General features: G+C 34.4%; 1 protein-coding gene across 2 annotated transcripts in view; it reads right to left on the reverse strand.

Annotated features, from left to right (window-relative positions):
- LOC111510310 (putative inorganic phosphate cotransporter) overlaps positions 1-12,593 on the reverse strand; it is a 103,693-nt gene that overhangs the window by 43,249 nt on the left and 47,851 nt on the right. The window lies entirely within an intron of this gene.

Genomic DNA, 12,593 nt, shown 5'->3' on the forward strand with positions numbered 1-12,593 from the left:
GACATTTATATATTTTCTTAAAAAGAAAAATGAAGCATTCACTTATTTCAAAATCTTCAAAACAATGGTGGAAAATCAATTTAATAAAAAGATAAAAATACTAAGGTCAGACAATGGATTGGAGTACACCAACAAAGAGTTTGAGAATTATTCAAAGCAAGAGGGTATAATCCATCAAAGATCAAATAATTATACACCTGAACAGAATGGCCTATGTGAGCGAGCCAATCGTACTGTGTTGGAGAAGGCTAGATGTCTAATGTTTGATGCAAAGCTGGATAAAAAATTTTGGGCGGAAGCAGCAAACACTGCTGTCTATTTAAAAAATAGATCCATTGCATCGGGACTTCAGAAAACTCCACATGAATTATGGTATGGGAGAAAACCAGACCTAAGCCACATACGTTTGTTTGGATGTAAAGTCATGGTACATATCCCTAAAGAACGTCATTTGAAGTGGGATAAGAAGTCTGAAGAGCACATATTAGTTGGCTATAGTGAAGATGTTAAGGGCTACAGGCCATACAATCCTGTCAAGAAGACTCTTGTTATCAGCAGAGATGTTATCTTCATGGAAGAAGAATTAGGTATCGAAAAAGAAAGTGAAAAGTTGGCTACCTGGATTCCTAACGAAGAGACACCTGCAGTTGGCATACAGGAGGAAAATAATTTTTTGATGTCGTGTTATTTTCTGATGAAGCGACTTTTCATAAAAATTGAACTATGAATCGGCATAACATGCATTATTGTGTAATGGAAAACCCACATTTCGTTCGTTGCCTGAACCATCAACAGCGTTGGTCACTGAATCTTTAGGGAGTTATCGGCCCTTATTTTTAAATTGGGCATCTCACTGGAAGAAAGTATGTGAGATTTCTTCGTCATCAGTTTTCGAATTTATTGGATGGGGTTCCATATGGAACAAAACTTAAAATGTGCCAGACGGGGCACCACCACATTTTTGAACTGAAGTACGGGAATACTTCAACGATCATTTCAATAAAAAATGGATAGGTAGGGGTGGACACAGTGGCGTGGCTACCCAGATCATCTGACCTGACCAAAATGGATTTTTTTCATGGGGGTATATCAAATGGATTGTCTACCAAACTCCTCCAACACCTATAGAAGACATGAAACGAAGAATCACTAAAGCTTTCACGGAAATCCTGAAGGATATGCTGGAACGTGTAAAGAATTCGTTTAAAAAAGACTGATATTTTATGTTGCAGAAAATGGTCTCTATTTTGAAAAACATCTTTTGGACTCCTCTATTCAATAAAAATTCAGGCGTTATTGTTCATATTGAAAAAATTTTGAGTAAGTGAACGTAAATAAATGAATTTTTTTGTTGTTAACAATAATTAATAAAACTGGGTATAATTTGTAAAATATCTGTATAGTATTCCTGTGATAAAACTAGTGAAATGTTGAAAAATTTCATACAAATGAAAAACTACAGGGTGTTCCATTTGAAACAGTTAAATTATGTCTGTTGAAAAATAAATGAAACTTGACCGGCTTACCGAGCACCCTATACCGGGTGTCAACGAATCTATTAAACAAGTCATAACTTCTAGACTATTAGGTGTATCAAAACGAGATTTGGTACAGATGAATGGTATGTGGAGAGGAGAGTTTTTACATATTTTTCACTTTCCGGTCACTTCCGGTTTCAGCGGAAATGGCTCCGGTTCAGAATTTTTAAATGGAACACCCTGTATATTGTAACATTTTTGGATTTCTGAGACAATTCTGGATCAGAAACTGACATTTCCGGAAGTTTTTCAGCCTACTTGATTTTTTCAGAGTCACTTTTAAAATTGCATCTAGGTGGCCATGATCGGACGTAAACTAATCTATGGACCTCAGGTGATATCAGAAAATTGCAATAGCGGAGTTTTAGTGACTAGTGTGTTGAATATGAATGAGACAAGTTTACAAAATAACATTTTCGTGTCTAACTATTATTTTTCAAATAGCGACCATTTTTTGACAAGCACTTTCCGAAAAAAGGATTTTTTGACAAATCTAACGATACTAATTTATTTGCGATTGGATTACAAATAAGAACATACATTAAATATTACTGAGGAAAATACTCGATACAAATTCATTTACTTTTGTCAAGGGTGCCATGGATAGGAATGATGCATAATATTTTGCGGTTATTTCCATCAAGTCCACTTTGGAGAACAAAACGCTCACCTAGGTTATGACAGTGACATAAGCTTTATGAGCAGAAAGTAGAAGTTTCTCTTGATTTTCGTTAATTTTAGTTTAATTTTTCGTCGAAATAATGTATACTCAAAGTGAAAAAGTGGATATGTTGTTATTTTTTGGAGAATGCCACAGAAATTCAAGGAAAGTTGCTGAGTTGTATGCTCAGAGATATCCCAATCGGCAACACCCATCTCATCAGTATTTTCCCTATGTTGAGAGTCGTTTTAGGCAAGAGGGAAATCGAGACGCAGAACAGAGGTTTGTCATAAATGAGGAGACTGAGATTAACGTTCTTGCTATGGTAGAAGTTGACAAAACGGTTTCTTTAAGAGAAATTAGTAGAGAAATGCAGATAAGTCACGAATCAGCAAGAAAAATACTGAAAAAGCACGGATATCGAGCATTTAAATATCAGTTACATCAACATTTGTATGCTGACGACGGCAATAGAAGAGTAGTATTTTGTGATTGGTTGCTTCAAAATCATAGAGTTAACCCAAATTTTATCAACTTCATTCTATTTTCCGACGAATCACGGTTTACAAATAATGGCATGTTTAATAAGCAGAATTGTCGGTACTGGGCCCAACAAAATCAACATGCAATGAGAGAGGGCAATTTTCAAGAAAGGTTTGGCGTCAAAGTCTGGGCTGGTATCATTGGAAACAGAATAATTGGTCCAATATTGTTTCAAGGTCAGTTAACAGGGGTTAGATACTTGAGTTTTCTTCAAAATGAAATCGAGGATCATCTTGATGATATGCCTTTAGAAGTTTTACGGCAAATTTACTTCCAGCAAGATGGAGCACCACCCCATAATAGCAGAGACGTACTTGATCATTCTGTATGTCATTCTGTATGACCTCGACGGCCAATCCAACGACTGGGAAAAGTAGTATCCAAATAGTTTCCTACTTGTCTGGAGTAAAGTGGTATTGCTCCATCTTGTTGGAATACAATATCCATATCGAATTCTTTAGGATTTGCTTCGACGAGGATCAACAGTAGTTCCCAGCATATTCAAATATAGTTCCCCTGTTGAATTTTGATCAATAAATAGAGGTCCCACACTATGATTTCCCGATATTCCTGCCCAAACGTTAATTTTTTCTGGATATTGACAATTATGTTCATTGTCATACTGACATTTTTGACGTTTTCATCAAGAAAAAATACCTTTACAAACCTTATTGAGTTGTTGAAATTGTCATATGGCAATGTAGAAATATCGATATTAATGTGTTTGTCTTTAGGAAATTATTAAATGTTTTGCCATTCTGTAGTAGGTGAAGATATTAACTTTATATTGTAGGGTTGTGAAGTATTCGTCAGGAGCTTCAAAATGATGTGTTACAAGACTCCCCTTTCTATTCAATTATTTCTTCGCAGATGGCGCCCAGTCGCCATCTTGAAAGTTTTATCTGTCAGTTTCATTTAAAAATGAAGTATTCATGCATTAATTTCATTATTTCAAATTTCAATTTTTTGAGTTGACCCGTTCAAGAAATGAAAGGGGGAGACATTAAAGAAATGCACTGTATATCTTAATAAAACATTTTTTCACAATTATTTTATTCAATCCTTTTTCATTTTCACTACTTGTATGTTATTAAAATTTCAGCTATTATTCAATATATGTCCCAATTCATTCCGTTTCAGGTCAATATAATTTTGCTTTCTCTACAAATTACCATTGTTATACTTTCACCTTTCATTTCCATGATGTATTTCCACTCATTTTTTTGATATTTTCAAACTTTTTCAAAGTCTCTCATACGAATATTTAAGTTCTAGTTATTTCACTATTTTATAATTTTTTTCATTCTCTCAGAATCCAAATCTGTTGAAAGATTTTCAGACAATTAAGATCTGAAGCTGTGAAGGCGCGTGTATGTCCATTTGTAATAAATGGCTTGGTGAAGATAGAGTACTGTTGCATTTTATCCGTAACACATTAATACGAATAACCGAAGGAGGCGAAAGACTCAACGACAAATTGGGACAAGTGAATATGTATCCCGTATTTTTGTGTTGCATGATTGCATGATTGACATGGCCAAAACTCGAAATGTGTCAAACCACCGTTGCATGAGGCGTTATTTAATACCTCAGGCAAAACTTAAAATATTCAAAGAAGCAAACGCGTCATCTCGCAGAAAGCTAAATCTGTACGGCGCGGCGTTGCGTTACGGACTCAGATGGATAGTCGCCTACAAGTCGAACAATTTTTGCATAAGGCTCATATGGATAAGCATCTATAATACGTCGCAAAATAATTGATACAGTGAAAACTCAGAATGCCTTTGTGAGCAAACCGTGTCATCTTGCCACGAACCGGTCATATAGTGCATTTCTGTTTCTGTTTTTTCCGTTAAGCAGCTGTCGCACCCCTACGAACGACAACCCTCAGAAGTCGAAACTTGTGCGAGCTAAGGATTAACGAGGTCTTACCTTTTAACGTGTGATTCCTAACACGGGTTGGACGGTAGCAAGTGAAGATCGCTTGAACCACCGACCAACACGGCAGTCAATTCGAGTGAGTGAACAAAGCACCCACGCCGAACCGCTTGGCTACCGACTGACTGACCGAATGATACATCATTTTGAAGCTCCTGACGAATACTTTACAGGCCTGAAATATGAAGTCAATATCTTCACCTACTACAAAATGGCGGAACATTTAATAATTTCCCGAAGACAACCACATCAATATCGATATTTATAGAAATACCTATTCCTTATTATCAGCCATATGGCAATTCCAACAACCCGATAAGGTTTGTTTAGTTATTTTTTGTTTATAAAAACAACAAAAAATTTTAGTACGACAATGAACATCATTGTTCAGTTAAATACTCTCATTTAGTTTTCGGTTTTACTAGTAGAAAAGTATCACGTTAACAATCTCTAAAATGGTCAATTCTCGTCCATTGGAAAAAACATTGAAGCGATTTTTATTTACGGTGCGACACGTAACTTTCACGAGACCGAAAGGATTTTCAATGAACGTTTTCCGAATCGTCCTATCTGTAGAAAATATTTGAGGGACATTTAACTACATAATATGAGGTAATAAGCTTGATGTCAGTTCAGAAGATGCTCGAAATGGTTGCCTTGAACTTCTTGACATATGAACAGCGTAACCGATATTTCACGCCGAACATTTTCGAACACAGTAATGTCAAAATCTCTACAAATATTTATTATTATCCGCCATATATCCAATATTGAAGAAGGTTGAGTTTCGTATACCTTTTGCTTCAAATAGCCCAATAAAAAAAGTCCATAGATGTCAAATCTGGCAAGCTGGCTGGCCATTCCTTAGGACATCGACGGCCAATCCAACGACCGGGAAAAATAGTATCCGAATAGTTTCTTACCTGTCTGGAGAATTGTGGTATTGCTCCATCTTGTTGGAATACAATATCCATATCGAATTCATTAGGATTCGCTACGATGATTCCAGTGATGAGAAGGTCAACAGTAGTTTCCAGCATATTCAAATACAATTTCCCTGTTAAATTTTGATCAATAAATGGAGGTCCTACAATATGGTTTCCCAATATTACTGCCCAAACATTAATTTTTTTCTGGATATTGGTTAAGTGTTTCCCGGATAACGTGAGGGTTGGTATCACTCCATTAACGGCAATTTTAGTTGTGAATATTGCTGTTTGAAAAAAATGAACATCCGTCACTAAAACAAATATTGTGGAGATAGGTAGGATGCCTTGCAATAGTTTGCGTCATGATTTTGCAGAATTCTGTTCTTCGATCAGGGTCATCTTCAATTAATCGGTGTACCACTTTAATTTTGTATGGATGATACCTATTCCTCTTCGAAAGTATCTACACAGTAGAAGGAGATTCTCACAAAAATTCACGACGAAATGAGTAGACTGTTCAGGATTTACTACCATCACACCAATTATTTGCACTTGCTGTTCTTTCGGAATGGACGGATGACCTGTGGGCATTTTGTTGTGTACACTGCCGGTAGTTGTGAATTTGGATTACAAGTTCCCTCAAATATTTTCTACAGATAGGACGATTCGGAAAACGTTCATTGAAAATCCTTTCGGTCTCGTGAAAGTTACGTGTCGCACCGTAAATAAAAATCGCTTCAATGTTTTTTCCAATGGACGAGAATTGACCATTTTAGAGATTGTTAACGTGATACTTTTCTACTAGTAAAACCGAAAACTAAATGAGAGTATTTAACTGAACAATGATGTTCATTGTCGTACTAAAATTTTTTGTTGTTTTTATAAACAAAAAATAACTAAACAAACCTTATCGGGTTGTTGGAATTGCCATATGGCTGATAATAAGGAATAGGTATTTCTATAAATATCGATATTGATGTGGTTGTCTTCGGGAAATTATTAAATGTTCCGCCATTTTGTAGTAGGTGAAGATATTGACTTCATATTTCAGGCCTGTAAAGTATTCGTCAGGAGCTTCAAAATGATGTATCATTCGGTCAGTCAGTCGGTAGCCAAGCGGTTCGGCGTGGGTGCTTTGTTCACTCACTCGAATTGACTGCCGTGTTGGTCGGTGGTTCAAGCGATCTTCACTTGCTACCGTCCAACCCGTGTTAGGAATCACACGTTAAAAGGTAAGACCTCGTTAATCCTTAGCTCGCACAAGTTTCGACTTCTGAGGGTTGTCGTTCGTAGGGGTGCGACAGCTGCTTAACGGAAAAAACAGAAACAGAAATGCACTATATGACCGGTTCGTGGCAAGATGACACGGTTTGCTCACAAAGGCATTCTGAGTTTTCACTGTATCAATTATTTTGCGACGTATTATAGATGCTTATCCATATGAGCCTTATGCAAAAATTGTTCGACTTGTAGGCGACTATCCATCTGAGTCCGTAACGCAACGCCGCGCCGTACAGATTTAGCTTTCTGCGAGATGACGCGTTTGCTTCTTTGAATATTTTAAGTTTTGCCTGAGGTATTAAATAACGCCTCATGCAACGGTGGTTTGACACATTTCGAGTTTTGGCCATGTCAATCATGCAATCATGCAACACAAAAATACGGGATACATATTCACTTGTCCCAATTTGTCGTTGAGTCTTTCGCCTCCTTCGGTTATTCGTATTAATGTGTTACGGATAAAATGCAACAGTACTCTATCTTCACCAAGCCATTTATTACAAATGGACATACACGCGCCTTCACAGCTTCAGATCTTAATTGTCTGAAAATCTTTCAACAGATTTGGATTCTGAGAGAATGAAAAAAATTATAAAATAGTGAAATAACTAGAACTTAAATATTCGTATGAGAGACTTTGAAAAAGTTTGAAAATATCAAAAAAATGAGTGGAAATACATCATGGAAATGAAAGGTGAAAGTATAACAATGGTAATTTGTAGAGAAAGCAAAATTATATTGACCTGAAACGGAATGAATTGGGACATATATTGAATAATAGCTGAAATTTTAATAACATACAAGTAGTGAAAATGAAAAAGGATTGAATAAAATAATTGTGAAAAAATGTTTTATTAAGATATACAGTGCATTTCTTTAATGTCTCCCCCTTTCATTTCTTGAACGGGTCAACTCAAAAAATTGAAATTTGAAATAATGAAATTAATGCATGAATACTTCATTTTTAAATGAAACTGACAGATAAAACTTTCAAGATGGCGACTGGGCGCCATCTGCGAAGAAATAATTGAATAGAAAGGGGAGTCTTGTAACATATCATTTTGAAGCTCCTGACGAATACTTCACAACCCTACAATATAAAGTTAATATCTTCACCTACTACAGAATGGCAAAACATTTAATAATTTCCTAAAGACAAACACATTAATATCGATATTTCTACATTGCCATATGACAATTTCAACAACTCAATAAGGTTTGTAAAGGTATTTTTTCTTGATGAAAACGTCAAAAATGTCAGTATGACAATGAACATAATTGTCAATATCCAGAAAAAATTAACGTTTGGGCAGGAATATCGGGAAATCATAGTGTGGGACCTCTATTTATTGATCAAAATTCAACAGGGGAACTATATTTGAATATGCTGGGAACTACTGTTGATCCTCGTCGAAGCAAATCCTAAAGAATTCGATATGGATATTGTATTCCAACAAGATGGAGCAATACCACTTTACTCCAGACAAGTAGGAAACTATTTGGATACTACTTTTCCCAGTCGTTGGATTGGCCGTCGAGGTCATACAGAATGACCAGCCCGCTCGCCAGATTTAACACCTTTGGACTTTTTTATGGGGATATTTGAAGCAGAAGGTGTACAAAACTGAACCTGCTTCAATTTTGGATATACGGCAGATAATATTAAATATTTGTAGAGATATTGACTTAACTGTGTTCGAAAATGTTCGGCGTGAAGTATCGGATAGGCTGTTCATACATCAAGAAGTTCAGGGCATCCATTTCGAGCATTTTCTGAACTGACCTCAAGCTTATTACCTCATATTATGAAGTTAAATGTCAATGTATTCAAGCAAGTATTGAAAGTTCCGCCATTTTGTAGTAATTGAAGATATTGACATTATATTCTAGGGTTGTGGAGCATTTGTCAGGAGCTTCAAAAAAATGTATCACAAGACCCCCCCCTTTTTATTTTTTTTCCCAGATGGCGCCCTGTCGCCAAATTTCATCTGTCAATTTCACTTCAGAATGAAGTATTCTTGCATTAATTTCATTATCCCAAATTCCAATTCTTTGAGTTGACCCGTTCAAAAACGGACATTGAAGAAATGCACTGTATAATATACTCGAACGAATACATTTTGCTTACTAGAAATGATTTTCACTTACCTATTTGATATAGGATGAAGAAGATAACTTTTTTTAAATTTCTTATGAATTTTTCATTTGTTACGACAGGTTTCGGTTTGTTGAACCATTTTCAAGTAAATTGACGCATTTTGACATACAACTCCTTGAATATACAATCATACAGGTAATGTGCTTTTGGTACCTGCAATAGGTATCTGAAATAATAAATGTTATCTGAATTATCAATACCAATAACTATTCAACTTGTATAACATATCGAAATTACCAACTATCGATACAAAAACCTACTTATGGATTTCTCCAACTACCGATGAATCCTAAACCAGTTGTCAAAATTCACAAATTAAAAAGGAGAGAGCTGCATGGTTCTAGTTGGTCATTGAGGGTTATGAAATTGGGGTTTCTATACAATTTATTAATTTCCAATGCTTCCAAAAAATTATTCTCCTTTCCTTTATTACACGTATGGAAAATTTCCCTTTATTTAGTGTGTGGTTTGTTCTCTGCAGATATCCATATATAGCTGATTTTTTATCTGATACCTACAAGAAATATACCGAACTACAAATTAAGAAAACAGGAAAATTCTCCATACGTGCAATAAAGGAAGGGAGATTGATTTGTTGAAGGCATTGGAAATAAATAAATTGTATAAAACTTCAAAAACCCTCAATGACCAACTAGAATTACGCAACTTTCCTCCTTTTGAATTTCTGAATTTTGACAATTAGTTTAGTAGATGGAAGCACATCATAGACTGTATCATTATTTCTTTAAAGACTTATTTGTCGAAATGCGTCAGTTTAATCGAACTAGAGTTATTTTCTTCATCGTATATTCATATTGAATTTCTATAAAATAAATATTAGAATATTATTGACTACAGTCTGTATTTATTCCATAGTTAGCATAACTATTGTGCTATATATTAATAGGGTTCAATTCACTAAAATTTATTGAAAGTGCGTATTTTAATATCAATTTTATCAATTTCGCGACAGAATTTTACCAAAACTATGAATCAAATAAAAATACAATAATCAACGATAATGATATTCAATGAGTAGATGAGCAAAATTTATTTTCATCAGAATCAATCGTTTATTCTGGGAAAAACATTATTTTTTAGCTCAATACACTTCAATGAAAGCTTGCTTTTGGAAATATTTCATTTCATGCGTTTTAGTTTCTACATCTCAACCCAAATATTTATTTTGATGGATTATTATTATTAGACCAGGGTCGATGATTTTTGAAACCAACAAAAATAACAGTAGGATGAAACCCATCAAAAAAGGAGGAGAATGTGATAAAAAAGAACAGAAAATAAATTACGAGCGATCTGAGATCGGGAAATGGAAGGGGGTGAGTCGTATGGAAGAAAGTTTAATAGAAAAGTTGTAGGTAATGAAAATATCTACAACTTTTGTATTCATAATTTTTTCACATAACCTCAAAATTATTATTTTTCAAAAAAAAATTCTACGAAATTTGGTGAAAACTTTCCTTATGTCCCAAATACACACTGACTTGATATCAAAAAAGTACCCTTATTTTCAATCGAAAACTCTGGATTTAAAATATCAGCTATTTTCAAAAAGTTGGTGTGCTTTTTGTCCGTTGAAATCTCTATTTTCTGACAGTGTAAAAAATATATACTTCACTGTAGTAAATGTTCACAGAAAATGCAAAAAATCGAAAAAAACTCGAATTCGAAAATTTTCTAATGGGTTTCATCCTACTATTATATTTTTTTCACTTTTAACGTTTATGGAAGGCTTCAGCCCTGGTTTATATGTAGTATGTTTTTTCTGGAAGCTCCTCAATGAGGAGACGTCTAGGTATAAATTGGATCAACCTTGTTAGGATCATAGAACCTTTTCATTTGATACTCATATCATATGGGTTACTACTAATGAAATAGCAGAATTGGGACGATGATGATGATGTATGTATTGTCCAAGTAACAAATGTTGGTGTGAAACCGGTTCAGTTTTGAGATTTTCTCCAAACCAACCTATATACTAACAAGTTGAGTTGCATCAAAACCTGTATTTATAAAATGAAGAAAAATGTTAGAAGAAAGAATGTCAGCTTCGGTAAGTTCACCTCATTACAGTTACAATTGAATGAGTTTGTTCCTAGAATGTAAAATAATAACCATTGAGTAATAGGGGGGTAATAGTCTTTACCCGCGTTACGGTTTCACAAACTGTTTTTCGGAAGAGATATTTCAGTTAGTGTTAATCTATTGAAAACAGTTTTTCCATACCAGATCAAAAATAAAGTTTTTCGACGCGCGTTCCGCAATTCAAGTTAACATAGTCAAGAGATGACTAAAACATCTGAGGGTTGCAATTCTCCCAATCAAGAGAGTGCAAGCGTGGAAGAGAATAAAAATTACCGATGAAGTGAACTGTACAAGGGAAATAACAATTTATATATGGATCTGCAGTGTCCACAGAACCCATTTTTCATATATTACCTGAAAATATGTTGAGAAATGATATTACTCCAAGAAACTAACGACACAAGAGTAAAAATTATATAGAGAGTTTTTTCAATTGATTTCAAGGGAAACATTCGGAAATAAATTGAAGAATGTATCCAAAGATCAAAATGACAGGTTATTTGAACATCTGCTGAATATTTGAACTTTCAAAAATTGTCTTTTTCCGTGTTGAATAGGAACATCGTTTTTTCTGTGATTTTTCCTCGAGATACGAAGACACTATATTTTCCGAAATTTCATGATTAAACTAGTCTGTTGAAGCCTCATTTACAGGATTTTCCATTTGAAAATATTAAAGAAAGTGATCTTGCCTTTTGGTTTCCTCTGTTGAAGTTATGGATACGAAATAAAGACACGCTATTCTCGAAAATATCTGAATGAAAGTAGAAGACATTTGGATTTGAATGCATATATTTCACCATAACTTAAATTTTTTATCGAAATATGTAGGGTGTCCTATTTCAAAAAGAAACTTTGATCAGTCAACAAGTTTATTAGACAATCTGTGTGTCGGTACTTGTGATGCACTGTTTGGTACCTTTGGTGTAGTAATGAATATTACTGGAGTTTTTTCCCAACATCAAACCATTATTTTCAATACCTCGACAATCACCAAGTTATCATATTCAAGAGGAAGAATAATACTCCAGTAATATTATGTATGTTGGTAGTTAATTCCGTAACATTTTTTTCATTGATACATTCTATATATCTTTGATACATTCGATATTAGTTTATAGCAAGTTGATTCGGAATTCGGCATTGAAATTAGGAATGTGAGACACATCTAATGCATTGAACTTGGTACGTGATTAAATTACCTTCCCGTATAATGGCCTCGTCTTTAAAATATTCCATTGCAGTTTATAACTACTGAACGATTGGTATGATTTATTTTCCTTTTAAGTGTTATCAAACCAATATGATATTTTATTGTATCTTCATTTGTGGTTTTATTTCTTATACATATTAGACAATGGAAGTTCGAATTAGTAAAATTCATCAATTCAATATATTAAACAAATTCATTGTTCTGAATGTATTTGCACAAATAAACTGCT

The sequence above is a fragment of the Leptinotarsa decemlineata genome, unplaced genomic scaffold (assembly GCF_025532065.1).
Source record: "Leptinotarsa decemlineata unplaced genomic scaffold, Ldec_3_MD MMD2_tig00026299_RagTag_RagTag, whole genome shotgun sequence".
NCBI classification, from domain to species: domain Eukaryota; kingdom Metazoa; phylum Arthropoda; class Insecta; order Coleoptera; family Chrysomelidae; genus Leptinotarsa; species Leptinotarsa decemlineata.